Source organism: Acinonyx jubatus, chromosome X (genome assembly GCF_027475565.1).
Source record: "Acinonyx jubatus isolate Ajub_Pintada_27869175 chromosome X, VMU_Ajub_asm_v1.0, whole genome shotgun sequence".
NCBI lineage: Eukaryota > Metazoa > Chordata > Mammalia > Carnivora > Felidae > Acinonyx > Acinonyx jubatus.
Genome location: NC_069389.1, coordinates 23,470,290 through 23,488,651, shown reverse-complemented (window position 1 = coordinate 23,488,651; position 18,362 = coordinate 23,470,290). Strand labels below are relative to the sequence as shown.

The window sequence follows — 18,362 nt, the reverse complement described above, 5'->3', positions numbered from 1 at the left end:
GCACTAAGCAATGTATAGAATTGTTGAATCACTGTATTATAAAATAATATACTGCATATTAATTATACTTCAATATATAAAAGAAAATATAAGGGTAGAAATCAAATAATGACTAACATTAATACAGAAAATTACCATAATCAGACATTATATTTTTAAAAGGTTAATAAAATAGACCATTGGTAACATAGTCAAAACAAAAAGAGGATGTAAATAAAATGCAAAGTAAGATAAAGAATTTGTATGCAACAAATAATTGAAAAAATAACATAACTGCATGTGCAAATACAGTTGAAGATGTGAAGTATATCATCTAGAAAAATATAAAATGTTTAAATTGGTGCAAAGAGAAACAGAGAAGAACTTCACTAGGTAAATAAGAATCAAACCAATTGATTCTTTGGGAAGTTGATAAACCCACTTCTTTGAAAACGCTCCAGGATTAGATGGTTTTACATGTGAGTCCTACCAAATGGTCAAGGATCTTTTATTTTTTTTTCCTTTCTCGTGGACCAGAATACAAAAACAGGAGCACTTGTGCCTATGTTGTTTTATGAAGATAATATAATGTTGATTACAAAATCACATAGAAGAATTTCCCTTTCTCTTAAATAGATGACAATATCCAAAATATTAAATCTAATACCTTATTAAAATAATACAACATGGGACACCTGGGTGACTGAGTCAGCTGAGCATCTGACTCTTGATTATGGTTCAGGTCATGATCCCAAGGTTATGGGATCAAGCCCCAAGTGGGGTTCCATGCTGTGTGTGGAGCCTGCTTAAGATTCTCTTTCCCCCCACCTGCCCTTCTCCTCTACTCACGCTCTCTATTTAAAATACATAATAATCATTATCATCATCATCAAGTAAGGTTATCCAAGAAATGCAAAAATGTCCCCAATTCAGAAAATGTATCAATATTGTTTTCCACATAAGTCGATTAAAGAAGGATTTATACAGTTATCTTAAACAGTATAGAACAAATATTTGATATAGCTCTTCATCAATTTAAAATAGAAAATTCTATTAAGCCAAGAATATAAAGGAACTTCCTTATCTTGGTAAATTTGTGTTCTAACCCTACAGCAAATATTACACTGATTGTAGTAACTGAAATGTGTTCTTTTTATGATTTGGAACAAAGCAAGTATATTTACTATCACTACTGCATTTTAATCTAGGATAGGAAGACCTAGCCAGTATTAGAGAAGGAAACCAGAAATAGGATTGGAATACAGAACAATAAAATAGACACCTTTTTTGTAGATAAATGATTTACCTAGAAAAACTGGCAGACTCCACACAAACTATCAGAATTAAGAATTTTTAAAATGTTCACCTGCTATGTTGCTGATAACAAGATTATTCCATAAAAATGATGAGAAATAACCAATTAGAATATTTAATAAAAGAATACATTGTCATTTTTTTTTATTTTTTTTTAAATGTATTTATTTTTGAGACCGAGACAAACATGAACGGGGGAGCGTCAGAGAGGGAGACACAGGATCCGAAACAGGCTTCAGGCTCTGAGCTATCAGCACAGAGCCCGACGCAGGGCTCCAACTCACAGACCGCGAGATCATGACCTGAGCTGAAGTCGGACGTTTAACCGACTGAGCCACCCAGGTGCCCCAGAACACATTGTCATTAATAATATAGGGATTAGTTTAAGAAAAATAGCTCTTTATAGCTGAAGTTTAAAACTAACAGAACACAAAATATTCCATGCTCTTGATTGAGATGAAAAAATATTGTAAAGATACCCATTTTCCCCAAGTTCATTCAAAAATTTAATAATATACCCATCAAAATTATAGTATAATGTTTGAGGAACTTGCTGAACTCATTTTTTACCTTAAAAAAGTGTATGGATAAATGAAAATTCAGGAATAACTAGGCCAATCTTTAAAAATAAGAGTAAAGATGGAGGACTAACCATGCCAGATATTAAGATAAAAAACAAAGTCATAGAAATAGAGTGCGCTGTCAAAGCAAGAAAAAATTCAAATGAAACACCAAAGTATGTTCAGAAACAGACGTGGATAGGAGTTTCATACATGTGTCACACACATCGATGGGGAAAATGGATTGTTTCAAAGATGGTGGTGGGCCAAAGAGATCCCTATATGGAATAAATAAAACTGGATTATTATCTACCACCACAGCGAGAGGTGTATTCTAACTAGAGTACAGGCCAAAATTTGAATGGTACAACAATAATGTTAATAGAAAAGGCATCAGGGTATGAATGAGAGGTAAGGACTCCTTAAAATTTCAAGACTACAGGGCACCTGGGTGGCTCAGTCAGTTCTGAGAACCTGCCTTCAGCTCAGGTTCTGATCTCACAGTTTGTGAGCTCAAGCCCCACGTCACGCTCTGTGCTGACAGCTCAGAGCCTGGAGCCTGCTTCGGAATCTGTCTCCCTGTCTCTGCCCCTCCCCTGCTTGTCCTCTTTTTCTTTCAAAAATAAATAAGCAAACATTTTTAAAATTTCAAAAATACCAACCACAAGGCAAAATGTAATGAGTTTGTATAAAAGTTAAGGATTTCTGTTCTTTTTCAGTGAAGAATGTTAGACAAATTTAATTCAAAGTTAAAAAATGGAAACATAGATTTGTAATGTCTAAAATCAAAATGTGTTTTATGTTTTGTATAAAATGATCTCCTGCAAATAATGCAGGAAAATAGAACTCCAGCTCCAGAAAATAATGGATCAAAGATTTTTACAAGCACTTTACTAAAGAGACAACCCAAGAAAATAACAAGCTTGTGGTGAGATTGTCTAAATTATTGTTTGAGAAATACAGATGGAAAGAAAACGGGATCACTCTACAGCTGTTAGACGGGCAATAACTAGAAAGCTGGATTGTGCCAAGTGCAGTCAGAGATTTGGGGACCTAGAAATCCTCATCATTACTTTTGAAGCTGTAGCCCAGTGCAGCCATTCAGGGAAGCACTATGCACTGCTTAGTAAAATTAAATATATATGTGTTTGTGTGTATACATATACATATTTATATATGCATGTGTATATATGTATAAATATAAATATATGTATATAAATATACGTATGTACATATATACCTAAGGTTTAGCAATTTTGTGATTGTGTTTCTACTGCAGTGAAATTTTCATCAAGGCACATGAGAGTATATGTGCGGGATGTTTATTGAAGTGTCGATTGTATGCCTGGGAGACACAGGCAATCTGCGTGTGTATCTCTGAGAGAGTGTTCAGGTAAAGCACTGCAGATACACAACTGAAAACGTTATGAGTGGTTCGAAGCAACATGAGATGTACAAGAAGCAACTTACATAGATCTTAAGAGCATGGATGGAGTTTAGTGATAAAAATTAAGCAGAATGATGGGGTGCCTGGGTGGCTCAGTGGGTTAAGCGGCCGACTTCGGCTCAGATCATGATCTCATAGCCCGTGAGTTCGAGCCCCACGTCGGGCTCTGTGCTGACAGCTCAGAGCCTGGAGCCTGCTTCGGATTCTGTGTCTCCCTCTCTCTGACCCTCCCCCTTTCATGCTCTGTCTCTGTCTGTCTCAAAAATAATGCTCTGTCTCTGTCTCAAAAATAAACGTTAAAAAAAATTAAGCAGAATGATAACTAAAACTTATTACCTTTACATGCACTAAAAAGTGTGTTTACATAAAGCAATGTACATTTTGCAAGAAACATGTAAAACAATTTAAATGGTGACTGAAGGCAAGAGGAGAAAAGTGAGTAGGGTGTAGAGAAAAGGGAGTATTACTCAATTATTCAACCAATTAAGACACAAAACTGGGTCCTTGTGTGGGACAGTATACCACAAACTGAGTAAAACGATCAACTCACTAAACTCAAGGTATCTCTCTCTCTGTCTCTCCACTGCTAGAATAATGGCTCTTTCAAGCAGTGACAGAAATAATCAATGTAGTTGTATGATTTCAGGACTAGTGAAACAATCTGAGTCTCCGTTAAAGGGAAAGCAGACTGCCACCTAAATTACTAAATTAATTACTATCAAATTACTGTTCCTGGGATTATGCCAGCCATCCTCCAGTGCTTTTTTCTTAAGCATTCTAGAGAGGTTTTTATATTATGGTGAAAAGAGAATTCCCAGGCCGAATCCTTACTCTGCAGTCATAGGAGACAAGATCCTTAACACATACTTAGCCTCTGTGCTGGATGTCTGCTTGTTTGCGCTCAGATCTCTTCTCAGCCCTTTACTGCATACTGCTTTTCCCAGGCATACTACATTTCCTGGAGGTGGGGTGGGGTGGGGGGGCTTCCTTCTGGTTAGGTTTAGCCAATGGATACCACTGTCAGGACACTGAAGGACAGGAGTGAGTAGTCATTACACCAGAATATTTTCTTTTCTCTAGTCCCATTTCCACTGGGGCCCTCCTTTCTAGGGTCGCCCCCTCCTCCATGTTTCCTGTCCTTGCTTGGATAGCCTCTCAGACATCACCTGTTCCGAGTTTCCAAGCTCTATTGGTAATTGTATCTTCTGAGATCAACCAAAATAACTGAGCCTTTTTATTCCTCCAGCTTTAGAACTGGCAGCAGTTGACTAATTTTTATTCTTTGGGTTACCTCACCTTGCCCTTTTGTCACCCTCTCTATTACTTCTGCATCTAGGTCTTTGTTTTCAGTGACCTGTTTTGAAATACAATTAATACCTTGGATTGTGAGTAACTTGTTCTGTAAGTGTTCCGCAAGATGAGCAAATATTTCTAATAAATTTTAATCTGGTAAACGAGCGATGTCCTGCAATATGAGTAGTATGTGACACTGAACATCACATGATCACAACTGAGCCAATGGTTCTTGAAATTTGCTTTGATATGCATGTGCTTTGTATTTCAAGCGTGTTTCTGGAACAAATTATGCTTGCAAACCAAGGTTTTACTGTATTTGTTTTCATAACTGGCACAACCTGGTGCAAGAGAGTCTGTTGTGGGGATTAAATGAGATAGTAATAATAATATTAACACAACAAGAACGGTATTGTTAAAGAGAATTAATATGCTTATTATGTACCAAGTACAATTCTGAACACTTTACATGCTTTTTATTATTTTCTGTTACACTCCTTTAAGAGCCCTATTATGTCACCATTTCATGAATGAGGAAATTGAAGTCCAAAGGATGAGTTGCCCAGTATCATGTAGACATGCAAGAATTCCTCTTAATGTGCCATATAAAGTACATGGAACTTAGTGGCCACTATCATCCTTAAAAATATCTGTGACAGTGAAAATTAAAACCCGGATTGGGGTTCTTAAGGCAAACACTGAATGGTGACACACCATAATTAGCACTTTTTAAGGGAGGCTGCATTCGCTGTTACATTTTCTCTACCCACTGGTATGACCATTTTTAAAATAAAGCATATAATAAATTAACTCAACAAATTCAACAGCATCTTACAAAGATCCCACAAAAAAATTAACTCCAAACAGATAGTAGACCTAAATGTAAGAGCTAAAACCATAAAACCCTTAGAAGAAAACATAAGAGTAAATCTTCATGAACTTGGGGTAAATAATGATTTCATGGATATGATATGAAAAACACATGACAAAAGAAAATATAAATTGCACTATATCAAAATTAACTTTTCTGCTTCAAAGGACATCACCAAAGAAGTAAGAAAAATATTCACAGAATGGGAGAAAATATTTGTAAATCATATAGCTGATAAGTGACTAGTATATGGAATATATAAACTCTCACAACTTGATTAGAAAGGCAAATAACCCAATTTAAAATTGAGAAAAGAACTTGAATAGATAATTCTCCAAAGAAGGTGTACCCAAACCAATGAGAACATGAAAAGATGCTCAACATCCTTAGTCATTAGGGAAATACAGATCAAAACCGCTTAACTCCTTTATGATCACTATGAGGAAAAAGAGAGGAACAAGATTTGGCACGGATGTATAGGAATTGGCGTCTTTGTACATTGCTGGTGGGAATGTAAATGGTGCACATACTTTGGAATGTTGGTGGTGGCTTCTCAAATGGTTAAATGTAGTTACCATATGATTTAGCAACATACCCTAGGCCTATACTGAAGAGAAATGAAAACGTGTCCGCACACAAGCCTGTATGTGAATGTTTATAGTACCATTGTTTATATGAGCCAAAAGTGGAAACCAAAATTTCCATCAATTAATGAATGGATAACGTATGGTATAACCGTATAGTAGATTATCTGTAAAAACGAAGTACCAATACCTGTTAAAACTTGGAGGAATCTTGAAAATATGTTAAGTAAAAGAACTCAGTTGCAAAAGACCATTTATCGTATGACTTATTTACATGAAATGTCCACAGTAGGCAAATTAATGGAGACGGGAAGAAAATTAATATTGCTTAGGGCTAGGGTAGGGGAGGGAGGTTTTGGATTGACTGTTTATGGGTATGAGGTCTCTTTTAGGATTGAATTGTGTACTTTAAATGAATTATGGTATATGAGTTACATTTCAGTAAGACTATGAAAATAATGAGTTAAAGCTGTTTCAGTATGTTAACTCATCCATTCCAACTTGTTCAATAATGTCAGATTAAGATGTTTTGACTTTGTAGGTCAGACAAGTGACACAATGAGATTTATTTGGAGATGCCAGAGAATACATTTAAAGGGGGAAAATGGGATAGGGTACTTTTTTTATTTAAATAGCTAATGAAAACAGGAATGAGCTAGATGTTATGTGAAATGATTAGAAAGAAATGAGAGCTATAGTCTTGTCTAAAATTACTGGGGCAGTGGTGGTAGCCCTGAGAAAGCAAAAGATGGAGGGAGAATATCTTCATTCATTTACTTGTTGGTCGTTTGTTTATTATGCTGCATTCTAATTGGATTTTCAAGAGCATAACAACATAATGAGGAGAATGTCTACTGAAGACTTGAATAGCTTAAGTAGATTGAGATGACATTGTAGGAAGATATTTCTGGCGGATGAAATTGTGTTATAGCTACCTCAACCTGTTGATTCATCCAGAATTAATTTAGCTTATCTGGCTGGCCAGGTGTGTGGCCCCTTTCTATATTTACCACTCCCCTTGTTTTCTTCCAGAAGCTGCATGCTTCATTTAAGATGATGACTGACTTTAAGTGGTTTTGATAAGCATATAGCTACATCTCACCTCCAGGTAGAACTTCCAAAAAGTTCTGAAGGTCAATTTAAAGGAGAATTTATCCCTTCTTAAATCATTAATAAAAAGGCTTCTCTATTTCTCCTAGAATGGGATTATTAGTTAGATCTCACTGAGAGGAGAGTTTAACAATTTAAGCCTGGGATGCCAAGTGTCTTGTACACAGTCTAAAAGTAGAGGACGGCACTGTAGCTCACAGGGATCTGATTTTGGTAACAGGCTGTAATAGTGTTTGAAGTGTCATTAGTAACAGGTTGTTTAGTAATGGTGTGCACAGAAACAAAATTTTAAAAATGCTTCATGAGTGCTCTAAGTGTGTTTTACTATTTCTTTTTTGAGACAGCACAAACCATAACAGTGAAGAGTGCTAAAATAAGTATACTAAATCCTGCTTGATGATTATGAAAAAGTAGGTGGGAAATCAAGTCGTTGAATTTTTAAACAAGAAAGCTTTCACAAAGTTTTACGAAATGATGCTCCACTCTGTGATAAGTCCATAATTTGGCAAAAAGAAAACATTTCATTTCAGAGGTGGAATGACTGCGCTGTATTTCTCACCTTGAGGACATGAATATGGATTAGGCTCATCAATCAGGATATATTCTAAATTAGTGTTTTTCAACTCAATTGGACCTAACAGTCTCTTTTAATATTAATATTTTAATGCCTCATTTAATATCTTGAAATAAAATTAATAGGTAATAGGACCTACTGACATAAATTTTCAAAAGTGCTGTAATATAAAGGAGACATTAAATACCAAACACTTTATTTTTTAAGAAAGATATTTTTATTATGTAAATTCTTTGGTATGACTATTCTAGAAGACATGATGCAGTATTCACATACTTGTATGTCATCTCCATAGAGTCTATGGACTTGTGACAGCTGTTCATACCAATAGACATAGATGTGTAATGTGGGCTACTCAAATACTATAAGCAGCAATGACTTCACTGGCATAATTTTTGAGAATACTGAGAAATTCTTGGTAACATTCTGGAGAGCAAAGCACACCCTTCCTTAATAAACCTAGAAGTTGGATTTCCAGAAAATTCAGGTTATTTTAAAACTTTCCAAAAGTGCTTTGTGTTTATAAAATGAGATGAGGTTATCTGTCCTCACAGATAAAGAGGCTTTTTGTGTTCATGAACATTCATGGGGATGTTTGAAAGTCACAGAGGGGCAGGATATTTCTTTACATTTGGTATAATCTGGAGCATTTATGGACCTCTGTGTACTTGATTCTGGTAGCTTTCCACCCCTATCACTTTGATAACCTAAAATGTTCCCCTGGAGTGAGTGATACAGGCCCCCTTAGAATACTACTGATCTAAATGAACTATGTCAGCAAGAGATCTCCTTGATACTTCTTAAATTTATTGTTCATATATATTTTTAAAATAGCCTAGAGTTATGTGAATGAGTAATTTTTAGCTGGAAGATCCCTTGAATTGCCTGAAGTGAGAGCGATTATCATAGAACCACTCTGCTTTAAGTGCAGTTAATTATCATTCATCAATAGATATGTGGAGTTCTTTAATTCTGCCTCTGAAATTCATATCATAGTCAACATGTATAAGCATTCAATACCATTCTGAAAGATGATATTCTCAGTGGAGTGTACTAAAATCAATCTATTTCTGACAAGTTCAATCAGTTTTTAAAGAGAATCAGCCTGAGGCCAGAAACCAGAGTCCTCAGTGGTTTCTTTGTTTGGAAAGCAAAGTGGTTATTATTATTATTTTTTTACTTAGTTGTCATCATTTTAAAATTGTTACGTTTTGAACAAAATAAGAGGCTAACATAGTTTTAAAACTTGTAATTATAATCTACTGGGCCTATAGCTAATGCCGTTTGTTGATGCGGTATACGTTCTCCAGTTCACCATAGTTTTTCTCATTTCTTATTGACTTTCCAAAATGGCTGACCTCAAGTATTTATTCACTTGTCTTCAAATCAGGGTGCATGGAGCCCTAGAGATAAATGGAATCTCCAGTTCACTTAAAGGGATTTTTGATGCTTTTGTCACTGAATGTAACTTTTTGTTTAACATAAGTAATACAGTTCTTTACAGAATGCTTGAAAATAGAGTCTCACGTAAAGAAAAAATGATGAAAGACACAATAAGATAATAGCATTTTACAGTATGTGCATCCAGTTTAACAAAAGGCCTCTGAATTTTTTTATATCTAAATATCAGTGGGATTGCAGTTACAGAAAAATTTATAGATGCAGAAAAATGCAGAGAACCAAAATAAAGCATGCCCGTATCCTCTGCTATATTAGTTTAGTCTGGGTTCTCCAAAGAAACTGAACCAGTAAGATGTGTGTATATATTTATATTCATATCTCTGTCTAGATGGAGTGACAAGGGAGGAAAAGCAAAGCAGTTCAAGTCTGAAGGCTTCTGGCAGAATTCCCTCCTAGCAGGAGGTAAGTCTTGTGCTGTTAAGTCCTCCAACTGATTAGATGAGGCCCACCCACATTATGGATGGTAGTCTTTATTCACAGTCTGCTGATTTAAATTTTAATCTCCCATAAAAAAGTGTCTTTACAAAAACTTGTAGAATTATGTGTGATCAAATATCTGAATGCGATAGTCCAGCCAAGTTGACATGTAAAAATAACTACCACATCAACCTAATATTATTAAAAGCCATGTAAGATCTTCCGTAGTCTGTATTTGTGAAAGTGCCATGGGGTGCTTATGAGACAACATTTAATTTTAACTTACTGAGAGGGTTGTGAGTGAGAAGTTGATATTGTACTTGCAGCTTAAAAGGCAGATAAGAATTTGGCAGAAACCAGGAAATTGGGAGGTTGTAATTGATGAAGGAATTATAGGTTGAGGGGTCAACATAGCACAATTTACTAGATGTGAAAGTATAAGGGATATATAATGCTCAGAAACTATGGTAGAATAAAAAGAAAGATGTCCTGATGTGGAGGCTGGAATGGTCATGGAGTTAAGGGATACTTCTGAGTTTTAGAAAACATTGGTGAAAACTTTTACAAACAGTAAAGCTTTATACTGAAATAATAAATTATTGTGTATTTGAGGCATTTCAATGGACTGTGTCTGTGTTTAGCTTTTTATTGTTTGCTTTTAGTTATTGGTCTTTTGACGGTCCTTATCAACGAGAAGTTTAGATGACCATATCTCTGGTTTTCAAAGTAAGGGCAGTTAAGGGCTTTGTACTGTACAGCATATTGTAAAATGGAGTATTTCCCCCAGTGACAAATCATGGAAGTATTTAAAATCCTCTTTCATCAATGCTCACATTATATGGGGTATCAAATTTATAGTGAACAAATCTGAGGATTATTTTAAGAAAAGATTTCCATCCCCAAGGGTGAATCAGGAAAAATCAACTTATTCTTATAATGTATAAGAATATGTAAGCTTCTTATTTAATATTCTCCTTTTATGTTGCTTGGATGATAATTAATTTGATCAATTATGCTATATTTCTCCCAAAAAGCTATCCCTTAGAAACCATCAGGGCTTAAGGCTTAATCTACCATTAAAAAAATCAAAAAAATATGAAAGTGGAAATTTTTAATTTTTCCAATTTTAAAAGTAGAAGTATAGAGGGTTGGGAGTGTGAATGTGCCTCTTTTAATCTGAGGATCCATATATTCCTGCAAACAGTATGTCATGGGTTAGTTTGAGGTCATAGAGAGAGAGTTTCAAGAACTTGAGAGTTGCAATGTGGTAGAAAGCACATGCAGATTAGTATAGTGACAGAGTCTAACTCACCAAGGGATCAGAGTCCATTACATCCTGGGCTTCCAAGATGCTCAGGACTGGCTAAGAAGTGACCAGTAATGCTGGGGATTAGAGCTGACAAGGTTGAGAACTGACAGGCATATTGTGTTGATTGACTATCGTCAGACCTACCTTTCTCATGTGACCTACAGAAGCCAAGCCAACTTCTAGATATAAGAGGGTTTCAAACCACACATATGGCTTATAGAGTAATAATCGTCCCAAACCAGATTTTCCCTAAAGCGAATATAGGAAACATCATTTCCAATATTTTATTCATGTTTTCTAAAATGCTAATGCATGCCCAATCCTTCAAAAATGAACAAACTGGCTCTTGGCATCCAGTGAATCCATGTATAATTTAATAGAGGGTAAAAGCATGTAAAATTGGTTTTGTAAAAACAGTGGATTTGGATATATTTTTTTCTGAAATATTTGAGATTTATAAAAATACCATTTCTTTACCTCTAATTATTTCCTTAAAGACAACCTCTTAAATCACCACGGCACAATTATTTAAATCAAGAAATTTGTTCTGAAGTAATACTATCAGCTAACCCATAGATCTGATTCAAATTTTTGCCAGTTGACCCAAAATCTTCTTTAGAAAAAAAAAATTACTCTAGTTCATGTTCCAGTCCAGAATCGCCTGTTACATTAAGTTGTCATATCTCTTAAGTCTTCTTTAATCTAGAACACTTACTTCCTCAGATTTCTTTGCCTTTCATGATTGTGATATTTTGGAAGACTACTGGGCAGTTATTTTGTAGAATGCCCTTCTATTTAAGTTAGTCTGATGGTTCCTTCTGATTAAGTTTCAGGTTATGCATTTTTGGCAGGAATATCACAGAAGGGATTTTGTGTGATAGACGTTTTAGGAGAAGCAAGTACTAGATAAACCGTTGTTTGGGATTTTCAGGAAAGGTTACCAAATTGTAGCCCCTTCCTGTTTTTGAAAAAGTGAAATGAGCATAAGTAATATTGTGAGAATGCATTTTTTTGCAGTCTACTTGTCTTTTCATTGTCTAATTATTTGGGGTTTCCCCCCTTTAAGTAGGAGAGGTTTTTACTGTGTGGCTGTATTTAACAGCACAGAGTTCTCTATCTAAAAGGGTACTGCACTCACACGTTGAGGGAACTTAGGTCCACATAACCTAACATGAGGCTCCAGTGAATGGATATTTTTAAAATTCGTAACGTGTACCACATTCTTAAGAAAGTAACTCAATACAAATGAAAAATAGAATCAAGTTTGAAGAATTGGAAGGATTTATGCTCCTGCATTGTGATAAAGGATAAGATGATTATAGTATTTCTATGCACAAGTCATTTTAAGCACCTCTCTTACTTTGCAAAAGCAGTAGAGTGCAGGAATTAAACACATTGGCTTTAGAGTCAGACTGCCTGGGGAGAATCCCAAATCTTCAATATCCTAGCTAGGAGACTCTAGATCTCACTAATCTCAGTTTGCCTATCTGTAAAGAGGATCATAATACTACTGAATTAATGGAGTTATAGAGGATCAAATGGAACCATGTAAGCAAATTCCTTACCATGGTTCCTGCCACACAGCCATCGCATACAGCGATGATCTGATTCTAAATGAATTAGTTCAAATCCAGGCTTCTCCATTTTTGTGACTTGTGGGAAAATACCTTAATCTCCCTAAAACCCAAGCTCCTATTTTAAAATGGAGATAAGAATAGTACCTACCTCATAGGGTTCTTGTGAGGGTTAGTAGTTGTTTAATATATTGTTAGTGTCTTTCTTATAAATATCTTTATAACATCGTTAATATATTACTATCTTTCTTAGAAACTCAGTGAAAAGTTCAATGTTTTTGTGACAGTTTGTAAATTGTAAAGTGGTATTTAAAACTAAGTATATCTCTAGGGAATATTTGCTTTTCCTCTGAAATATAATTGCTGAAAATTTTTCTTCTTCAATTAATGTAAATATCTTATACTTAACCTCGGATCTGTTTCATGGTTTGGATTATGCACAGATGTGGGAATTTAAATGTGACTTTTTATTTAAAAAAACCATTGACATTGAAATGTATACAATTTGATGTTTGAAATAGGGTGAAACAGGAGATTACCCTGACATAACATGTGTTGTATGTTTGTGTGTATGTATACGTGTTATGTTAACCTTAAGACTGCCATTAGTGCATCTAACCAGAATTTTTCCAGACTTGTGCAAGCCTCTCCTTCCTCTGTTTCCCACATTTTGCTCAAATCTTGCTTTTGCCAGCACATCAAGGCCAAACCCCATTATGTAGGAGAATCACTAGGCCCTAGGAGTCTTTAGCATTTTTTGAGACTTGGCCCTATTTGGCAGGAATAATCCTTCTTATAATATTTACAGAAATGGAACTTATTTCTTTAGCAGATAGTTTGTTCCATTTTCTGGGCACCTTAAATTGTTGGGAGATATCTTTCTTACACAGAAGATAGGTTGATGACTATATTATGAATTAAGTTTTGAACTTGGACAATCCCTTTTTCAGTTTCTCTTTTAGAAAATTACCTATTTTCCTTACGTAATTCAAAAGGTGGTTTAAATAATAAAATAATAAATGGTAAAATAATGAAGTGGTAAAATAATAAAAATAAGTGATACATCTCAAATTTATCAAATATTAGGCACTATAACCTTTAAAATACTTAGAATAATTCACGAATAATTTCCCCTGGTTATTGCCCCTTTTCTCTTTCTATTCTATTTACTATTTTTAAATACTTTATAGAATTTGTATAATTTGATCCATATAAAAGGTCTCTGAGATAGCGAGGGCAGGAATGATTTCCCCTGTGTATAAACAAGGAAATTGAGCCAGGAGATGCTGAGCAACTTCTCAGGGCCCCCATAACTGTTACTATCGTAACAAAGACTGGTCTCCTGCTTTCCGAACCATTATTCTCAGTACACAACCATATCGGTCACTCTGACTTCAAACTTTTTAGCCTGCCAAGTCAATTCCATAAGTCAATTAGGATATATATTCCAGTGTCGAGAACAATCATTTCTTTAACTAGAAATTGACTTGCACTTGGTTAACATGAGTTTTACTTTTCCCCCGGAAATAGCTCTGGACTTTCTGGTAGTTCTTTGAGATGGGCAGAGCACCAGGACACAAGATGACAATTCCCTGATGTGTTAAAAGTTTAAAAAGAAAAATTAAGAACTTAGACAAGGCTGGAATTCCCAGAAATACATAACCTTAAAACCATACAATTTATTAGTCTTCATAAGATCATTTGAAATTCTTTTGTTTTATCTCCTCTGTATCTCTAGTTGCTTTAGCAGCTGCTAAAATACATTTGAACAATTTATCCTGCCTGGTTGAGGGTATATCTTTGATCTGCCATTTGTTGCTTAGTCTTGAAACAGGTTTTCCTCATCTCCTTCTAGGTCTACCTAGCAATGTATAAATTTAAAAGCTAACACTTTTTTAAATATTTAATTGGACTTTCAATTTTTTTTGGACTCACCAGCAAAACTCCCGTGGAGTTGTCGTAAGACCTTTATTTTATTCAGTAGTTCATAAACTTTTATAAAAAATGTGGTTACTGATATAAAAACCTAGAATTCCACTTTTATAAGAGATTTGATGACAGTAACAGCCATATTTTATACCATTCATAAATATCATCAAAGGCATTATCCATGAGTTTTCATATAGTTAGATAATTTTCAGTAGTGGAAAACTTGCTAAGAAGCCAGACTTCTAATAACATACAAGAATTAAAAATCTTCTAGTCTAAATCCCTTACCACACATCTGAGGAAAATAAAGATCAGAAAAGAAAAAGGATAGTGACCAGAATTCAAATTTGAGTTAGTAATTGACCACATTTTGTTATTCTTCAGGGATATAGTATTCAAAGCAGCCTCTTATTCACCCTAAAGAATATTCTGTTATGAAATCTACTTGTTCGTGTATTAATTTAACTGCTCTAGCCTTTTGATTAGTTTTAGTGTAATATATCTTTTGTTGTTACTTTGAACCTACTTTTATCTTCATATTCAAAGTGGATTTCTTGGTTTGGCTTATGGTTTACTCTACCTTTTTACACTATTCAGTCTATTTCTATCTTTTATTGTGATATTTAGACCACTTAATGTAATGTGGTTATTGATACTGTTGATGGTTTAAATTTACCATCTTTCTATTTGTGTTTACATGCATCAATTATTTGCTTATTTTTCTCCTTTCCTTTTTTGGGGGGGAATGAGTTTATGATTTTATTTCCTTTGTTGGCTATTTAGCTATGTTTCTTCTTTTTATGTGATTGCTTCAGGGTTTATAGGGTGTATATGTGTGTGTGTGTGTGTGTGTGTGTGTGTATGTGTGTGTGTGTATATCTATATATATATATCCATATAATTTATCCTAGTCATTAAGTTAACACTATAGTATTTGATCTATGGTATAAGAACCTTACAAAAATTTACCCGTCTCAGTCATTATGCTATGGTGTTAATGGATTTTATTTCTATATATGCTGTAAATGATACCCTACATTATTATTATTATTATTATTGTTAATGCCTTTAATTGACAATTATATTTTAAAGACTATTAAAAAATAATTTTTCGCATCTTTGTTTTTGCCGCTTCTAGTCCTCTTCATTCCTTTGAGGAAATAGAGATTTTTATTTAGTATTATTTTCATCCTACCTGACAAATTCTTTTAACATTTTTTTGCAATGCAAGTCTGGATGGGGACTTACTTCATTCAGATTTTATAAGTATGAAAGTCTTTATTTCAGATTTGTTTTTGAAAGATATTTTGGCTAGGTGTATAATTCAGGGTTTATGCCCTACTTTCCTACCCTCCTTCCTTCTTTCCATTCATTGCTTTAAAGATGCTGCTCCAATGTCTTCTCATTTGCATTGAATCCCGTGCAAATTCTGCTGTAATTATTACTTTTGTTCCCCTGTATGCAATGTCTTTTTTTGTCTCTAGATCCTTTTAAGATTTTTCTCCTTATCATTGGTTTTATACAATTTGACTGTGTTGTACCATGGTATATTTTTCTTGATGTTTCTTTTGCCTGTGGGTTGTTGCACTTTGTGGATTTGGGGTTTATGCTTCTTCTCAAAGTTAGAAAAATTTTGGCCATTGTTTCTTCAAATATATCTTTTTCTGTTCACCCTACTCCTCCTCACTTTTGAGGACTCCATTTACATATATATTAGATAACTTGATATTGTACCACAGCTCAGTGATACTCTGCTCATTTTTTTTCAGTCTTTTTCTGTGTTATTTGGGACACTTCCTACAGGATGTCTTCATGTTCACTATTGTTTTTGTTTTTTCTGCAGTGGCTAATCTCTTAATATTATGTAATGTATTTTTTTGCATCACATATTGTATTTTTAATTTCTGTAAGCGTGTCTCTATTTAATATGCTAAATTTTTCTTCAGTCTTCTTGAACATTTGGCATTAGTTATGATAACTGTTTTAGAGTCCTTATCTGATAATTCTAACATTTTGTATAATTTCTGGATGTGTTCCATTGATCTATTTTTTTCCTTTTGTGGCTAATATTTTCCTGTTTCTTTGCAAGCCTACTCATATTTTTCTTGAATGTCAGAAATGCCAAATATTACCTTGTGAGGCCCTGGATTTTCTTGGAAATTTCTTCTGACTTGCACTTAAATTACTTTGAAATTCTTTGATCCTTTCAAGGCTTGCTTTTAAGCATTGTTAGTTGGGACTAGAGCAGTCTTTCATCTAAGGCTAAATTTTCTCCATTATTGTATCCATGTTATTCTGAGTCCTCTCCCCTAAACCCTACAGATTTCCATTTTGACTGGTAGGACCATAAACTATTTCTGTCCCTGTGGGAGATATGGCGATTGTTCTAATTCTCTTTGGTAGTTCTTTTGAAGATGTGTGAAGAATCTGAGCGTTTGTTCAACTTCAAGCCGACGACTTAGCTGCCAGAGTATCATAAATGTTGTCAGGAGCTGTAAGATCCTGAACACAGTTAACCTCTCTGAGCCCCAATTCTCACAGTGTACAGAGAAACAGGTGACTACGGCACATGCACTAGGTTACATTACAGGAGGCGAACTCTAAGTTTGGTGAATTTAGATATTCTGTACTGGACACTAAGTATACCTTTCCTTTACTTCCAAGGGAGACATTATTTCTGTCTTACAAGACAGTTCACTCTTTAAACCTCCTCAAAATGCCTAACAGAGGCAGTTAGTGAATCTGCTTGGAAGACCTGAAGAGACTGTTACGGACTTAATGATGAACCCCCAACATTTATATATTGAAGCCCTTATACCTAATGTGACTATATTTGGACCATATCTATTTAAAGAGATAATAGAGATTAAATGATGTCCTAAGAGTAAGGCTCTAATCCAGTATCACTTATGTGTTTAAAAGAAGAGAAAGAGATACCAGGAATATACATGCACAGAGAAAAGACCATGGGAGGACGCAGCAAGAAGGGGGCCATGTGCAAATCAAGAGAGAGGCCTTAGGAGAAACCAAGCCTGCTAGCACCTTGATCTCTGACTTTTAGCTGCCAGAAGTGTGAGAAAATAAATTTCTGTTGTTTAAATCACCCGGTTTGGGTATTTTGTTATGCAAACCTTGGTAGACTAATGAAGAGACCCATAGAGAATTGTCTCTGAACAGGTCTTTGCCTGACCTCAGATAATTCCTCATATATGTGCATTGATCTCTACTTAGAAGATGACTTGGGGACCTTCTGCATGTCTCTGAATTTCTTTGTGAAGTTCTTCCCTTCTGGTATACTGTCTGAAGACTCTTGCTGCCCTAGTATCACCAGATTCTAGCTCCATCTCCTCAAATCATGGTGGCCTTTGCATTCTGCAAGTGCTCTCAATCCCTGTGTTATAGCCAGGAAACTTTCTCTTGGTAGGAAGCTGGTACACTTAGGGTATTATCCCATTGGTTTTCCTTATCTTAGGGATCATTGTTCTCTGATACTGCTATACAGTGTCTAAACCATTTTTTAAATACGCACTTTGCCTTGTTTTTAGTTGTTTGACACAGGAAGCTATATCCAGTCATGGAAAGAAGAGTAAGTTTCTCACCCTCTAAAGAGTAAATGTTAACTTTTAACCTAAGAAAGAATCAAAGCTGATTTGATAATTGGTTTGGAACTTAAGTGATGCATCATAGCTTTGATTCAACAACTTTGCAGGCTGTCAGATATCCTTAGTCTTTAGGTCTCATTTTCTCACTTGTAGCACTGGGGAAAAATAAATAACTAAGATTTCTGAGTAGAATGTTGTCATGGTTAGACAAAATGTTATGGAAGAGATTTGAACTATTCAGAAAGAAGTTTATGTACAAATATGAGGTTCCTGCATTATTAACAAGGCCTGGGAAATTCAAATTAGGTTATACAGTTTGGTGAAATATCAAGAAAGAT

General features: G+C 34.9%; 1 pseudogene; it reads right to left on the bottom strand.

The window, feature by feature from the left end:
• The window catches only part of LOC106986300 (ferritin light chain-like), a 37,477-nt pseudogene extending 24,269 nt beyond the window's left edge, over positions 1-13,208 (bottom strand).
• Between the last annotated feature and the right edge of the window lie 5,154 nt (positions 13,209-18,362).